Source organism: Apus apus, chromosome 13 (assembly GCF_020740795.1).
Source record: "Apus apus isolate bApuApu2 chromosome 13, bApuApu2.pri.cur, whole genome shotgun sequence".
Classification (NCBI taxonomy): Eukaryota; Metazoa; Chordata; class Aves; order Apodiformes; family Apodidae; genus Apus; species Apus apus.
Window position 1 is genome coordinate 6068296 of NC_067294.1, and position 14055 is coordinate 6082350.

The 14055-nt window shown below is 49.7% G+C and overlaps 1 protein-coding gene across 1 annotated transcript in view; it reads right to left on the bottom strand.

Moving 5' to 3' along the window:
- The window catches only part of FAT2 (FAT atypical cadherin 2), a 57230-nt gene extending 45730 nt beyond the window's left edge, over window positions 1–11500 (bottom strand). The window contains 1 exon segment of the mRNA XM_051631008.1: window positions 11274–11500. The gene's annotated coding sequence lies outside the window, so the exon portion shown is untranslated.
- Between the last annotated feature and the right edge of the window lie 2555 nt (window positions 11501–14055).

The window sequence follows — 14055 nt, forward strand, 5'->3', positions numbered from 1 at the left end:
TCCCTTCCCTTCCTCTTCTTTCTCCTCCTTTCCTCTCATTTTCCCTCCTTTCCCTTCCTTGCCCTTAGACATTAGGAAGAAATTCTTTAGTGTGAGGGTGGTGAGACACTGGCACAGGTTGCCCAGGGAAGTTGTGGAAGCCCCATCCCTGGAAGTGTTCAGCGACAGACTGGATGGGGCTCTGAGCAACCTGGTCTAGTGGGAGGTGTCCCTGCCCATGCAGGGGGGTTGGAAATAGCTGATGTTTAAGGTCTCTTCCAATCCAAACCATTCTGAGATGGTATGGCTCTCACCATCTGTGAGAGCATGGTGTATCAAAGAAGGAATTGGGGAGCACATACGTGATTAACCAGGATGTAACTTTATTAGCAAGCTTAGCAGAGCTCGTTAAAGGATCAAGGCCTGTTCTTTTCAAAAGCAAAGTGTGTGCTGCTGCATGTGCATTATGGGGTTGAAACCAGGGATAAGCTAAATATAGGTGCATATATTTCCCCTAGATATCCCAGGAGATCTTTATCTGGAACTGTTTCTTCCTCTTTTAAATTTAAATTATATATCAAGTACCTGCCAGTCATTTGGCACATTCCTAATTTAAACAGGGAAGACTTGTTTATCCAGACACTTTTTCAGGACTCATCTATTTAAAAGCCAGAACCAGTTCAATTCCTAAGTGAAGTCAAATGTTGGGAACAAATTATTGAAGCCTAACAAACAATATGTGTCACATTCTCTCAGTGAGAAAGCTGATCACAGATAAATACAAGGCTGCAAATTTGATACTTCCTTCAAATCCCTTTTTCCTTGTTAAACAGATGTCAGACATCCAGCAGTCTCCCTGGTGTGGTCATTCCTTTTTGAAACAAATGGTCTGAAGCTGAATTGCAGCCTGTGTCATTAGGAAGTGAAACTACCAGAATTTGCAGAGAAGCCAAAACAATTTGCATTTGCCTTAACTTACAGAATTTAGACTCTTTTTTAAAATTTATTTTAAATTATTATTATATCATTTCCCTTCCGGGAAATACAACATAGTTCCAAATGCACAGCAAATGGAAGAAAACCTTGGAGGACAGGGCTAGGTGATCCAGAAAAGCGTGTGGTTCGTTCTGAGAAGGTGAAAACCATGTTCTTTAAAAACTCTGCTCGTTCCTTAACAGTGCTCAAGAGTTCTGCAGCATGTAGGGACTTGCCTGGAGCTGCTCCCTTCCAACATTTTCAACTGCTGAACCTGGAAAGAAGATGTATGCATGCTGCATGTGTGTGTGTCTGCTAGGACTGTGGAGCAGGAAAAGTCACATACAATTCAGAGTAAAATAAAACAGCAGAACAAAACAGCAACAAAACACAGTGTTATTCCATGAACTGCAGAATTAATGACACTGATCGCTTTGTATCTGGGCTAATTGACTTTTTAATTGAATTGTACTGAAATGGCAATGTGAACTCATCTCTTATAAGACATCAGAGAACCCACAAGGCAGAGACGTTATGAACTCCACAACCACAAGAAAAGCTGGAGCTAGAGCACATGCCTTCTCGGGCACCAGCAATTCCAGCAATATGGGAGGATAACCTTGAGCAAGGAGTGCGTTTTCTGGTGTACAGCAAGATGCAAACTGCCTTCTGAATCTCTCCTGGAATGTCCTTAACCTCACCCTTGCCTGTAGATTTCCTGACATCTAAGACAGGCTCCACTTAGGTTGGTGTTTTTTCCTCTGTGGGGGCATTAGCAGGGTTTTTCTCCACTGTCCAGCTAATTGTTTTGCAAAACCTGTCATGACCTCATATTTCTGAGAGCTTTGCTCTCAATTACAAGCTGGGCTGAAAGCAATCAAGGGCTTCAGCAGTTATTATGAGGGATGGAGAGTAACTATGCACATGGGGCATGAGGCAAAAGCTTAATTTCCACTGGAAACGTTCTGAAACATTGAAAGGCACAGCCAAAATTTAGGGAGTATTTTCTAGGAGGCATCAATATCAGCCTAGGAAGTCTAGTAGCTTCTCATTGTGGCAGCATCCATGTCCAAAGCCCCAGCATTAGCACAGAGAACTTGACATGTCCCCTGACAGCAACTGCCTGTGCTCTGGGATGTGCTATTTCACCTTTCTTACAGCACATGCATCTGCCTGGACAATTTCCATACCAATATTGCTGGGGAAATCCTATCACTCTGCAGTTCCACAAAGTCCATGTGTGTCCTCTCTTAGCTCATCCTTTGGTAAAAGAATGAGATGGAGAGCATTGGTGACAACCCAAAAGTCCTTCAAGGGTTGGCCTATTCCACTGGAGTGTCCTGAGCTCCCGGGAGAGCTTGTAACTTCCTATCCTGGGACTGGAAATCACCACCTAATACTGGTAGCCTGGAGTTTCTTCACTAAGTTGCACTGGGAAACAATGACACACTGAATATTTCCGTTTCTCCACCATGGTTTTAATGTAAGTTGAAGAGTAACAGGTGTCCCAGGAAGCAACCGTGCCAGCCCCTGCTCTGTCTGATGTCTCTGGGATCATTTATACCACAGTCACAATGCAACACCCTCCTGAAAAGGGACTCGGACATTTCCAAAGGCTGTGGTAAGGCTCAACAGGAAAACAGGGCACAGTGCTCTGAAGAGAGGGCAAATGTGGTTAACTGCTGCCTTGGCTCAGCTCCAGGGAAAGCCCCATCAGAGCCACCCCTGGAAGGCATCTGTAACGAACCAGCAGAAATCAGGTGGGTCCTTGTGACTCTCATACTGGGAATGGAAAGCTGTGTATCATGTGGAAAGGGCATAAAATCAATTAACTAGCACTTAAAATCCCAGAAGGAGGTGGGAGATGGGCTACCAAGAAGCACTGCCAGGCTCAAGGGTCTTTCCAATGGAGTTCAAGGATCTCCACATTGAAACTGGGCGAAACCAACTGCACCCATGACAGATTTTTCCTGCAGATTAGGAGAAATATTTTCCCTGTTTTTCTGAGCCATGCTACCCCCTGTCCTGGTGCTGACAGTAATTTGTGCATGATCCCTGGGAGCTGTGGCAAGGGTCATACCTACTTCAGGGCTGCCAGATCAGCTGCAAGCATTTAACACTTAAACACCCTCACACCTGCCTCTGGTTCCTCATCTTGGGCTCAGTTATTTCTACTTCTGCAAGCTCTCTACTTCTTTTTTCCTTGGCTCCCCTGTACATGGAAGTCCTCCTGGAGCTGGTTGCACATGAGGAGGCAGATACGCTGGAGAGAAGCCTGTTGGTGGGATGGAGTGAGGAAGGTAAGGCACCCTCCCGACTGAGGGAAATACCAGGGCATCATTATGTGGTGATTCAGCCTCCTCTCCTAATCACCAGGGGAGGATCAGAGAGCCTGGAGGGGCTTTGCCCTCAGCCCTGTAGATGCAAACTCCCCACAGAGCAGGTAAACATGCCGCTTGTCTCTAATCACAGCCTTAGCGTGTGTCTAAATTTAACACCCCAATTGTGATCCTCTGTCAAAGACGTGCCCAAATCTGTTGGTTTGAAATGAAGGAACAAACAAACACAGCGCTGAGGTTCAAAGTGTGTGCGTGGGGAGGTCGTGGAGATGGGGTGGTTTGTTGGGGATTGTTGCAGGGCACGGCTACTCAGGCTGGCTGGGACATGGCCCGGGGGGTCCTCACAGGGTCTCCTGCCATGTACAGGCTGCTGTGCTCATTGGCCATATTGCAGGAAAGTGCTGCAGCCTGCTAGGAAGCAGGTGTGGCTCCAGCCCCACCTTACTATTCCCTTCAAGAGGAGCATTTAAAAGCAAGAAAAACCCAAAACACAAAACAAGGTGAGTGCTGAGTGCACTGAGAGCAGCATTGCCCTTGTTGGCTGTGGTGGGGGCTTGGCCCAAAGTTTTGAGATCAGAAGATTAGAGAAAAATCATCATTTTGATGGGAAAATAAGGACAACTCTTCCATTGTTGCTCTTTTGCCAGCATGTCCCAAACTCTTTTTCTTTCTCTTTGTCTCTCTCCCCACAACCCTGCCCACTCCCACCCATTCTCTCTCCCTTTTTAATTCACTACAATAAACAGTCTACCCCCCAGGATAGCTACTGATCAAAACCATCCCCAAGCACATCAAGGTCTTAGTGAGAGGCTACAAGCACTAGGAGCTGGGATTGAGAAGGGAGATGCACTTGGTAGAATCATCAGTGATGGGGCAGTTTAATGGTAGGTCTGAATTTCTATGATCATTGGGGAACAGGGACATAGAGAGTGAAGGACGGATAGAAGATGGAGGGTGCAAGGCTTTGGGAAAGTGAACAGGAGCTGGGGCTCTGTCTTCTCCTGGGCTGGGTGGTAGCTGACAGCTACAGTTGGGGCAATACCCCTACAGGCACCTGACAAATAGGATCAACCAGAAAGCTGTCCCTGGGTTTTAAGGTTAGAAAGGCACGGATTAAAAAGTACATCTCTTGTACAGGTGTTGAGCTGTGTCTGTGGGATGTTTTGATTCCCAGGGTTGAAATAACCCGTGTACACCCTAGGCAGGGGCTGGGCTGCTCGATTAAGGTTTGCCCTCTCCTCCTCCTCCGCAATGCTGATGGGAATTAGATCCTTTTCCATTTGGTGCCTTGCTCAGTGTTGGTAAGTTCCCTGCTGGGCACTCACTAAGCAGGGCCCCTGGGGTTTGAATTCAGTGGGGAGACAGGTATTTTTTTTGAACTGTTTTCTTGGACTTTGAAAAACAAGCCAACCCATCCCTCCCCTAGCTGTGGCATGGGGCCATTCCCATCATCTCGCCTGTGCTTTTCTGAGTGGGGTGGTGCATCCTGGCTAGCAGCTGGTGCTGGCCTTGGAACTCCTGCTCCTGCATTTGGCTGGGCAGTCTCTGCTTGGTTTTGCACCAAAGCAGAACACACACATCCTGGAGGTACTACACAATGCCAAAAAAACTAATGAAAAGAGCCACTGAAGTTATGGTGTTTCCTTCCTCAATGTATCTTGGGGTGTTCCAGTGCCTGTGGATGGTTTTTGAAGGGCTGATTCTCATAGGGCTGTTTTGCACCAGCCTGCTCAAGGGCTGTGTTCGCGTGGGTACAACTTTTTGCTGGACTTGCAGATTCCACCAGGGCGCAGCCAGGCTGTTCCTTCTCCATCTTTTGTCTTTCCAATCTCCAAATGACTTGGATAGACCTTTGGAAATTGTTTCCAGATTGCTAGACAGCCTGGAGCAAGGCAGCTGATCATTAAAGAGCTGGTGCACGTGCCTTTTACAACCAAGGTCTTGCCCTTGCTTGGAGTGACCTGTGAAATGCTGTTCCTGTTGCATGGCGAGAGCCCTGTGGGCAGTGCCTGAACCCTGTGCTGTGACCATGTCCTGGTTCAGCTCTGTTCCTGGTGATAAATGTCTGTGTGCTGATGAGGTGGGCTGTACTGGGAAAGCCATGGGATGGAGGAGTGTCATGCTGTTGTGTGGAGCGATGAGTCTTGCTTGGGCCACCTGGCATGGCAGGGGCCCACACACAGGTCCTAGAGTGAAATGGGTATGGTCTAATGAGCACCATGGAGATGCTCATCCTATCATCTGCCAGATGGGCCAAGATTTAATCCTGGGGAGCTTGGACCAGCAACCTCTATGGGGTTTTGGAGGAACAGACTCTATTGAAAGAGTCTGGGGGAAGTCTGTGAGTTGTTGACTTGTGTGGGGCAGCTGGGCCCCAGACTGGCAGCGCTGGCATGGCTGGGATGCCCTTTTTCTCTAGTCATTCTGCATTGCTGCAGAGGTTGGTAAAAATGCTTCTTTCCAAGACAGCACTGCCTTCCCTGGGTCTGGCCTGCATGGCCAGCAGCCCTGTGAGGGATCCTGCTAGGACCACTGTGCAGAGCTGACTGGGAGAGTGTGGTGGGATATTGGCCGTGAACCATGAATGCAGATGTGCAAGACATGGGTTAGTTGCACAGGAGAGGAGATACTAGGGTGGTCTGCCACGTGGGAAGGTTGCCTGGGTGTTTAGTTACTCTGATGTCCATCTCCTCCTTCCCCTGTGCAGCTGAAAGCTTTTGCCACCTTTGTCACCATGCCAGTTGTTCACAAGTTGGATGCTCAGATCCAGGCTGGTTCTAAAGGCATTTTTCTCCATGACATCTTACTGTGGCCTCCCCCAGTCAGCAGCTCCCCTCCTTCCCCCTTGGACATGTTGCCCATTACTCCATCCTCATGGCTTTGACTGTCTCCTGCTGCTCTACCTGCTGCCCTGCTTTGCTCCTCCACCAGAGCAAGTAGGTACTATGTGTTTTTGCCTCCAAGCCATCCTTTGTCCATGAGCAAGGTGTCACTTTGTATGAGAAGCCAAATGTTTTCTCTTGTCACCTTTCCACCCATGATGCATGTTTCTGGCCACTGCTCTGTGAGGAACCCATGGAGAGCCTGATTTTGTACTGCTGCCAACACCTACGCCTGGCTCAGATATGTCACATAGCTGAGGTTTCTCTGTCATAGTTGTAAGCCTCCGGCAGCTTGCCTGTTAGGCACAGGAGAACTTGAACAGGCTTGAACTCCCTGTGGAGTTATAAGGGTCAGTGATCTTTATCTGTCTTGGCATTGCAACATCATTCTAGACCAAGAGTTAATTGTGCAGCTCCAGAACTGTGGAGCTCTCAGTAGGGGTCTGGGGTCACTGCAGGAGGCCTCGGGGCATGAAGGAACCTTGCTGCTGGCTCCTGTGCCAGGGCAAGTGTTACATCAAGGAGACTGACTTGCTTGTGCCAGGGGCAGGGGAAAGCATCCTTATGCATTCCTAATTCACTTCCTCTGCTCTCCCCTGAAAAAATTAGCTGCTTCTCCCTCCTCACCGGTCACTTCCTGCCCTCCCCAATTAGCAGCAGCAGGGGGATAAATCCTGCTTGTGGTCCAGAAGCTGCCATTGCAGAGATAACCAGAGGAGTGGTGACTACGTCCTTGGCCAAGGATGGCCAGGCAGCTAGGACAGCCAGGAGACAGGGAGGGAACAGCAGCTCTCCCTCTGAGATTCAGCTCCCATGGAGGTTGTTAGTGCCAAGGGCCACATACCTCGGTCACTGCAAACGAGCTGGCCCAGCAGGCGTGCCCTGACCATCAGCACAGGCTGCAAGAGCCCACAAGGAATCCTGGGCTTTTTCTTGGTTGCTTACTCCTGCCAAAACTCATACTGAGCCTTACGCATTTTCCTCATGCTTGGGATGCAAATTACCTTGCAGTGATAATCATTCCCCTGCCTGCAGACCGCTGAGGGAAGCTGGTGTGTGGGACCACATTGTCAGTCTTCTCTTCTACATTTTTGGATCCACTGGCCAGTTTCAGCCAAATTTAACCAGATAGGTAAAGACTTGAAAGGAGTTAGGTTTGCACAAGCTGGTGAACAGCAGTAGGAGAGAGGAGAGAAATCCAAATTAGGACTCCCAGCTGGAAGAAAAGGCTCTAATGTGAGCCCAACCCGATTATTAGACATCAGAGAATCCACACAAGAGAGCGAGTGCCCCAGGCAACCAAGCTTCATGAATTCTGCTGCTCACAAAACAGCTGTTTATTTAGGTGCTGCAAATCCTGTGAGATCCCTTCTGGGATCCCAGCACACAACTCCCATCTGACCTACCAGATCTGTGAGTCCAGACTGGGCTCAGCTCCCACCCCAGCCTGGAGAGTGGAGCAGCTGTGCCCGGTGTATGAAGGGGTCTAACCCTCAGCTCTTTGACCCTGTGAGACATCATCCACACCTAAACTCAACCTGGATGTTTGCAATGAGGATGCAGGCTATGTCAGCTGAGTGACAGTAGTCCTCCTGTGATTCTCTGTGGGGAATATACATGTTATCCTATGGTTGGTAAAATTTGTTGGGAAGGAGTCCAAGAGCATCTTGGCATGAAGAGCTGGGTGAGGGACCATATGCCCCACTGGATGAAAGTGAGGAGCCCTGGTGCTCAGCAGGACATGGACTGCCTGGCTTGGCTCTGCCCTGCAGCACCGCCCTGGCCACTGTGCCTCCTCCCTCACCTTTTTCTTGCCTTCTCATTCACCACAGACCAATATGAAGATCTTCTCATTCCCCTGCCCAGCACCCTGCTGGTCTTTCCCTTCTGGTGCCTGAAGGTGAGCACAGCGAGCAGCTTTCTGTTCTGCCTGCAGCCTCTTTCCCTCTCTTCCCATCTGCCTGCCTTGTGCTGCTCCTTCCCGTCCCTCTCCCATGTTCGGAGGCAGCATAAGGACACAGAGGACCAACAATGAATGAGATGAAACCTGTCTACAGCAGCTCCCTCCTCTGCTGTATCCCAAGTGCCACGCAAACTGATGCAAAGCCAACTCCTGGTCTGGGGAGCTGAAGGTTTCACTGGAGAAAAGATTAACCCCCAGGACAGGCGTGTTTGCCCAGGCTGGTCTCACTGCCATAACCTGTCCTTGTCATGGTGCTATCTCCTGCTCCAGACTGTCTGCTAGAAACACATTTCTGAGAGCTCCTGTCATTGCAAAACCTTTGAGGAGTGGGGAGCTGTGCCTGGACACTGCTCACAGCACCTGTGACAGCCAGATACCAGGCTGGGAACATGATGTCCCTGTCACCCTAAGCCATATGGAGCATCTATTCATGACATAACCAACCTATCCCAGGCTGCCTGAGTCATAGCATCCATCCAAGGGACAACTTGGTCATTCCAAAACAGTCCCACAACATAAGGATATCAAGATACCTATGTTTGGCCATCTCTTTACAATCTTTCTCCTCGGTAGTGGAGGAGCATAAGAACCAAGGCAAGAACCAACCTGCTTCTTCTCCCACTTCCCAGCATCAGTGCACAGTTGTTCTTGGGCTGTTGCATTTAATAACCCCCACTGGAGCCATCCATCCCCAATGGATCGAAACCTTGTTTGAAGCCAAGTACACTTTTGGCCTCTGCAATATCCTGTGGCAATGTGTTCCAGAATTTAATTATGCCCTCTGTGTGGAGAAAAAGAGACTTCCTTTGGTTTGTTTCAAACCTGCTGCTTGTTCATTTCTGAGCTACAAACCTTCCTAACAGCCCTTGCAGCCTGCCCCTCCCTGGAGCTCCTTACAAGAATTTGGAAAGTCTCTCTGCTAGTAAACCAGTACCTGCCCCATTGCCAAGGGAAAAGTGTGGTTGAGAGAAAAATTGCTTGCTCAGCAAATCAGCTTGCAAATAGACAATGGAGCATCCGTGTTGCCAACCCGGTGTAAAAAGAAAAAAAAAAAAAGGACTGAGTGTATTTAATCCTCTTATCCTTGCCATGGTACAGAAAAAAAGCCCATTACTGCTCGAGGTGCAGCTGCACTCGTACATTCCACACGTGGCAAAACCCAAGGTGAGGTGTGTGGAGCAGGGAATGCCATTTCTGTAGCATGGAGGTAGCTGGAACAATGGTCTAGGACTTGCCTTGGAGCAGTTGGCAGGAGTGTAGGATGCAAAATGCATTAGTTTCTAACAGATGTTTGATTCCAGGTGTTATGCCTCCTTTGAACTCTCCCTTCATACATGAATGCTGCTTGCTTGTTTGGAGGGCTGGGAGACCCACTGGTTTCTGAGAGCATTAGGATTTGAAATACATTTGTGGAGCAAGTTACAGCTAAGGGAAAGGCTCAGGAGAGGAGCAGATCCTGCTGCGGGCAGGGCACTTGAGCTGAAGTTTTGCAACATTATGAGCACTAGAGCACAAGTGGATGGGCAGAAGCAGAGAGACCAAAGCCCCTGGGTTAGAAACCTCTTGCCTGTTTGGCCCCTCGGGAACCCCAAGCACTTATCAGACAGGCGGATGTCCCTGAACTGTTCCCGATAAGGTGAGGTGTGCTGCATATGAGGAGATGATAAGGGTGCAAAATACCAAACCTGGTCATTTTGCCTCCCTGAATGTCGAGACAGCCCAGCCTTCCTCAGGAGCCTGATACAGCCTGTTTGCTTTCCGTCCTGAGGCTCTGATAACCTTCCAGCTCTCTCTAGCTGGCAGCCTGGAGAACCACAGCAACTCCCTATGCCTCCCGTGCCTGCTCTTGGCCCCCTCAGTGCTAGAGCAGAGGTTGCAGTGACTCCGTGCTGTCCTGCTGGGATCCTGGACACCCTGGGAGAAGTGGGTGCCCGTTGGCCACAGCCCTGCCTGCGCTGGCAAAGCATCCCCAGCTCTGGCCACCACGCAGCCCGAGTTCTCACCCGTCCTGGAAACTCTCAGCCCTTTGTAGCAGCAAACCCAAGTGAGCACAGCTTTTTGAGGGAGTTTTGTCCAAAACAGCCCTTGCTGTGTGCCAGCTGATCTTTGCCCCTCTGGAGTGCTGCACACCACCGAGTCTGCCTTTAATTCCCCGGGAGGCTGATTAGCTGATAACTGCTCTTTGGAAGGACCATGTTGTCTCCAAGTGCCCAGGCCTCCCTCCCAGTATTTCACCTCTTTTTCTAGGTGCCACATAAACACAGCAAATAATTCCTGCACACCCTGAACTGAGACTGGATTTGCTCTGGGATTTCAGTTCTTAGTTGGTTATCAGGCACTGGGTAGGGAACAAAGTTGCATTGCTGCCAATGTGCACAGGTTGATATTCGTGTTCCTGTGCAAAGCAGAGACAGTGGCTCTTGCTGCATGTCCCCAGCTCTGCTGCCCATCACGGAGGGGGACCAGGCAGGAAGCAAGATCTCACCTGCCCACACAGGGCAGCATCGTGGCTATGTGCATGGATCCCCAAGGCCATTTTGAGCTGATCATGGAAGTGGCTTGATGGAGCACACGAAGACCGAGCTTGGAGCGGTACCACCTCACCCTGGTTAGGGAGGTTGTCCACAGCCACAACCCAGCCTGCAACTGGCTGCCATCGCTGCTCCTGCAGCAGCACATCCACTGGCTCCAGCACAAGCATGCTCCCTGCAGGAATCCTGCCCCATGCAGACACCTGGAGCTCTTCTCTCTTGAGTTGCTCCTCACCTGCCTTGCTCAACACCGAAGCTCTTATGTTTGCTACCAGGAGCCCACCTGCCTGCACTGGCTGCAGCCTGCTGGAGTCTCCCAGCTGAGACCTGATGCAAACTCTGTGCAAACACAGCTGAAGCTTTTCCTGGCTCCTTCAATAACATCCCATGCTAGGGCTGCCAGAAGGGAGGAAAAGGTAAAAGGCTCCTTTTGAATCCTAAATCCCTCTCTTTAGGATAAGGCTGCTTCCAGCAGAAGTTACTGACACGCAAAAGCAGTTTCATGACTAAGCTTCTGCACCCTCCATGCCTTCCTCCATCCGTGCTGTACAGCCGGCTCCCTGAGTCATTTCAGCTTCCCACACCAGCGAGCAGCGTGCCTTACCTGTTGCAACAGGAGAGGGATCTCTCCTGAAGTTCACTGCCTCTCTGTCCTCGCCGCTGGAAATCCTCTCCCACAGCAGCACCTTGCCGGCTGCCAGGGGTCCATGGTGCTTGCAAATCAGAGGAGAAGGCTCAGAGAAATTCCTGCAAGAAGGGGTGTTGCTGGCTGAAACTCTGGCAGCACAGGTTGAGAACAGCGAGGGAGAAAGTTGCAGGAGGTGGAACTCCCTCGCTGAAGAGCCAGCCCTTCCGTGACGGACTGGAGGAGGAGGAGGAGGAGGAAGAGGAGAGGCATCGCCCGCTCCCTTGCTGGAGCTGTGCACTTGTGTGTGTGTGTGTCAGAGCTGGGCAAGGACCCAAGCCTTAGAGCCAAATCATCTCGGAGCTTTTTACTGTTAGATTAACCACTCTTGCCATGAAATCCAGGACCTCAACAGCAAGGCAGGGGGGAAGGAGGAGTTGGGGGGGGGGGGGGGGGGGGAGGTGGAATAAGTCAGGTAAATCCCTCCAACACACCTGAAAAACCCAAAGATTGTTTTTTACCTGGCTGCCAGGTAGGTGTTGCGAGGAGGGATGGGGAGAAGGGGGTGGGGGAAACCTGAATCTGCCCTCAGAGCAGCTGCGTGCGGAGAGGCACTTTGAAGGTTGTTGTTGTTTGTGTTGGGGGAGCCCCCAGAAACCCCAGGTGCTGCCAACAAGCCCCAGGGTGCTCGGCACTGCACAGGCAGAGGATGAAAAGGTGGTCCCTGTCCTGAAAAGGCAGGAGCAGAGAACAGGGAGGGAGGCAGCAAGGAGAGGCGGCAGAGCCCAAACAATGTATCGGAGCTTTGGGGGATTTTTCTTGGCAAAGCAAGAGCAGGAAAGTTGGGGCTATACCATCCCAGCTCTGGGGGGGTTGTTCAGGGCTGGACCAAGGGGAAGAGACACAGACTCTTCTTTGGGTGCTCCTTGTTAATGTTGTCTAGATTATGGGAGCCTGTGGGTAGCTTCTGTTTGCTTTGTCCCAGTCCCCTTCCCTTCCTCCTTTCCCCCCCAGTCCTCAGAAAAAACTCATGTACCCCCTGAAGATTGCAGTGGGGTTCAGCAGATACAGGGGTAGGTCTTAATGTGGAGAAACCAACGTTCAGGTTAAGGTGAAGATTTTTTCCCCTTATGGTGTGTTTTGCAGATGGAATGACCAAAAAGCTTTTTGTAGAGTTTCAGGAAAATTAAGACAAGTAAAGAATATGAAAACAGGACAATTGTAACTGAACAGTCTGATTAGGTGTCTACCTTCTCCTTTTGAGGCTTTGTGCAGGCAACAATGATGGAATTAAGCACAGGAGTGGGCAGAGGAGAGGGACAGGCCCCATTTGCATCCTGTTTGAGGAGGAGTGGTTGGTCCAGACTCACACCTCGCTACTCGCCAGCAAATCCCACAGGACAATGGGTTGTGAGTTCTCCAGCGTTCTGTACAGCTTTGACTTGAATTGTCTCAAACTCAACACTGTCAAATTAAACCACAGGACATCAATCAATGGAAAAATCCATGTGATTTTGTGGTCCAAATCCAGAAAGATGTGAAGAGGTTGATCCATGATATATCGGCCTATTTGGGCTGATCAATGGAGGTGAGAGTGATGTGGTAAGTTCACTAGCAAATGCAGTTTGGAGGGAATAAAAATTGTTCAGCAATTTAGGCTAAATACAGTGAACAGTTTGGACCAAGAATAAGTGGTGAAATTTGCATGGCATGGTGAGACTGAAAGATCTGCCTGAGGTCACCCTGGGACAGTGCTGGGTTGGTAACTGAGGTTTCTTGCTGCTCATGTCAGGTGCTGTCCTCACAGTATCTTAACTCCACTTGGACAATGACTTTGATTTCAAGCTAATCATGGCCTTTCAGAAGTAGCTCTGAACTGATGAGAACAGGGCATAAATCCAGCTGCATTTACATGTGCATCTTGTCAATTTTTCCAGCTGGTTTAGTCAGATGACTGTAAGGGCAACTTGCAGGGAAGTTTTGAGGATTATAAAAGTGACAGTAGAAGTAACAATACCTTGCTATTGCAAATCAGCTCCTCCTCTTTAAGATGTCTCATGAGAGGAGGCCGGGTGATCAGTCAGTAGTGGCAATGGGAGGTGCATCGGGGAGGAATGAAAGGAAAAGTTCCTTCAAGTGGCTGCATTTCTTGCAGCCGTGGAAGGTGAGAAAATCAGGTATTGGTGGCTGGGTTTCTGTGGGGCTGAGGCAGGGCCCAGAACAATACTTGTATTATATTTAGACATACCAAGGTAGAAGTGAGCAAACCTCTGGCTTCAGGGCATCAGCTGATTGCTACAAGAACCAGCATTTCCCTGTGCTTGCAGCGTTTCACAACTGGCCAAGTGCTTTGCTCCTGTCACCTGCATCTGGAGCAGTGGGTAACCCTGGAGACATAGGACTTAGGGACTTGGTCTCACCTAGTGTAGCAAGCTCTCAGTAAGAATGGCTGGAAATGCTGTTCTTCAGGAAAGTGAGAGATACCATGCCATCCACGAGACAGCTCTCCTTTTTTGCACTGTCTTCCAAGAGGTTACAGAGGGCCTCTTGCAGCCCCTTTGATTTGCTGATTAAATGCTGTTTGAGGATGCTGGTGGTCAGGAAAGAGCCATGGACCAGGCAAGCCATGCAGAGTAGTTGGGTGTAAACTAAGGGTGTTTATTGCCCAGTCCCCTTACAAAACACTTACAAATGCCCAGCAAGTGCAAAAGTCACTGACAGCCTCATTGCCAGCAGATTGGTGACATGGAATCAGTCTTGT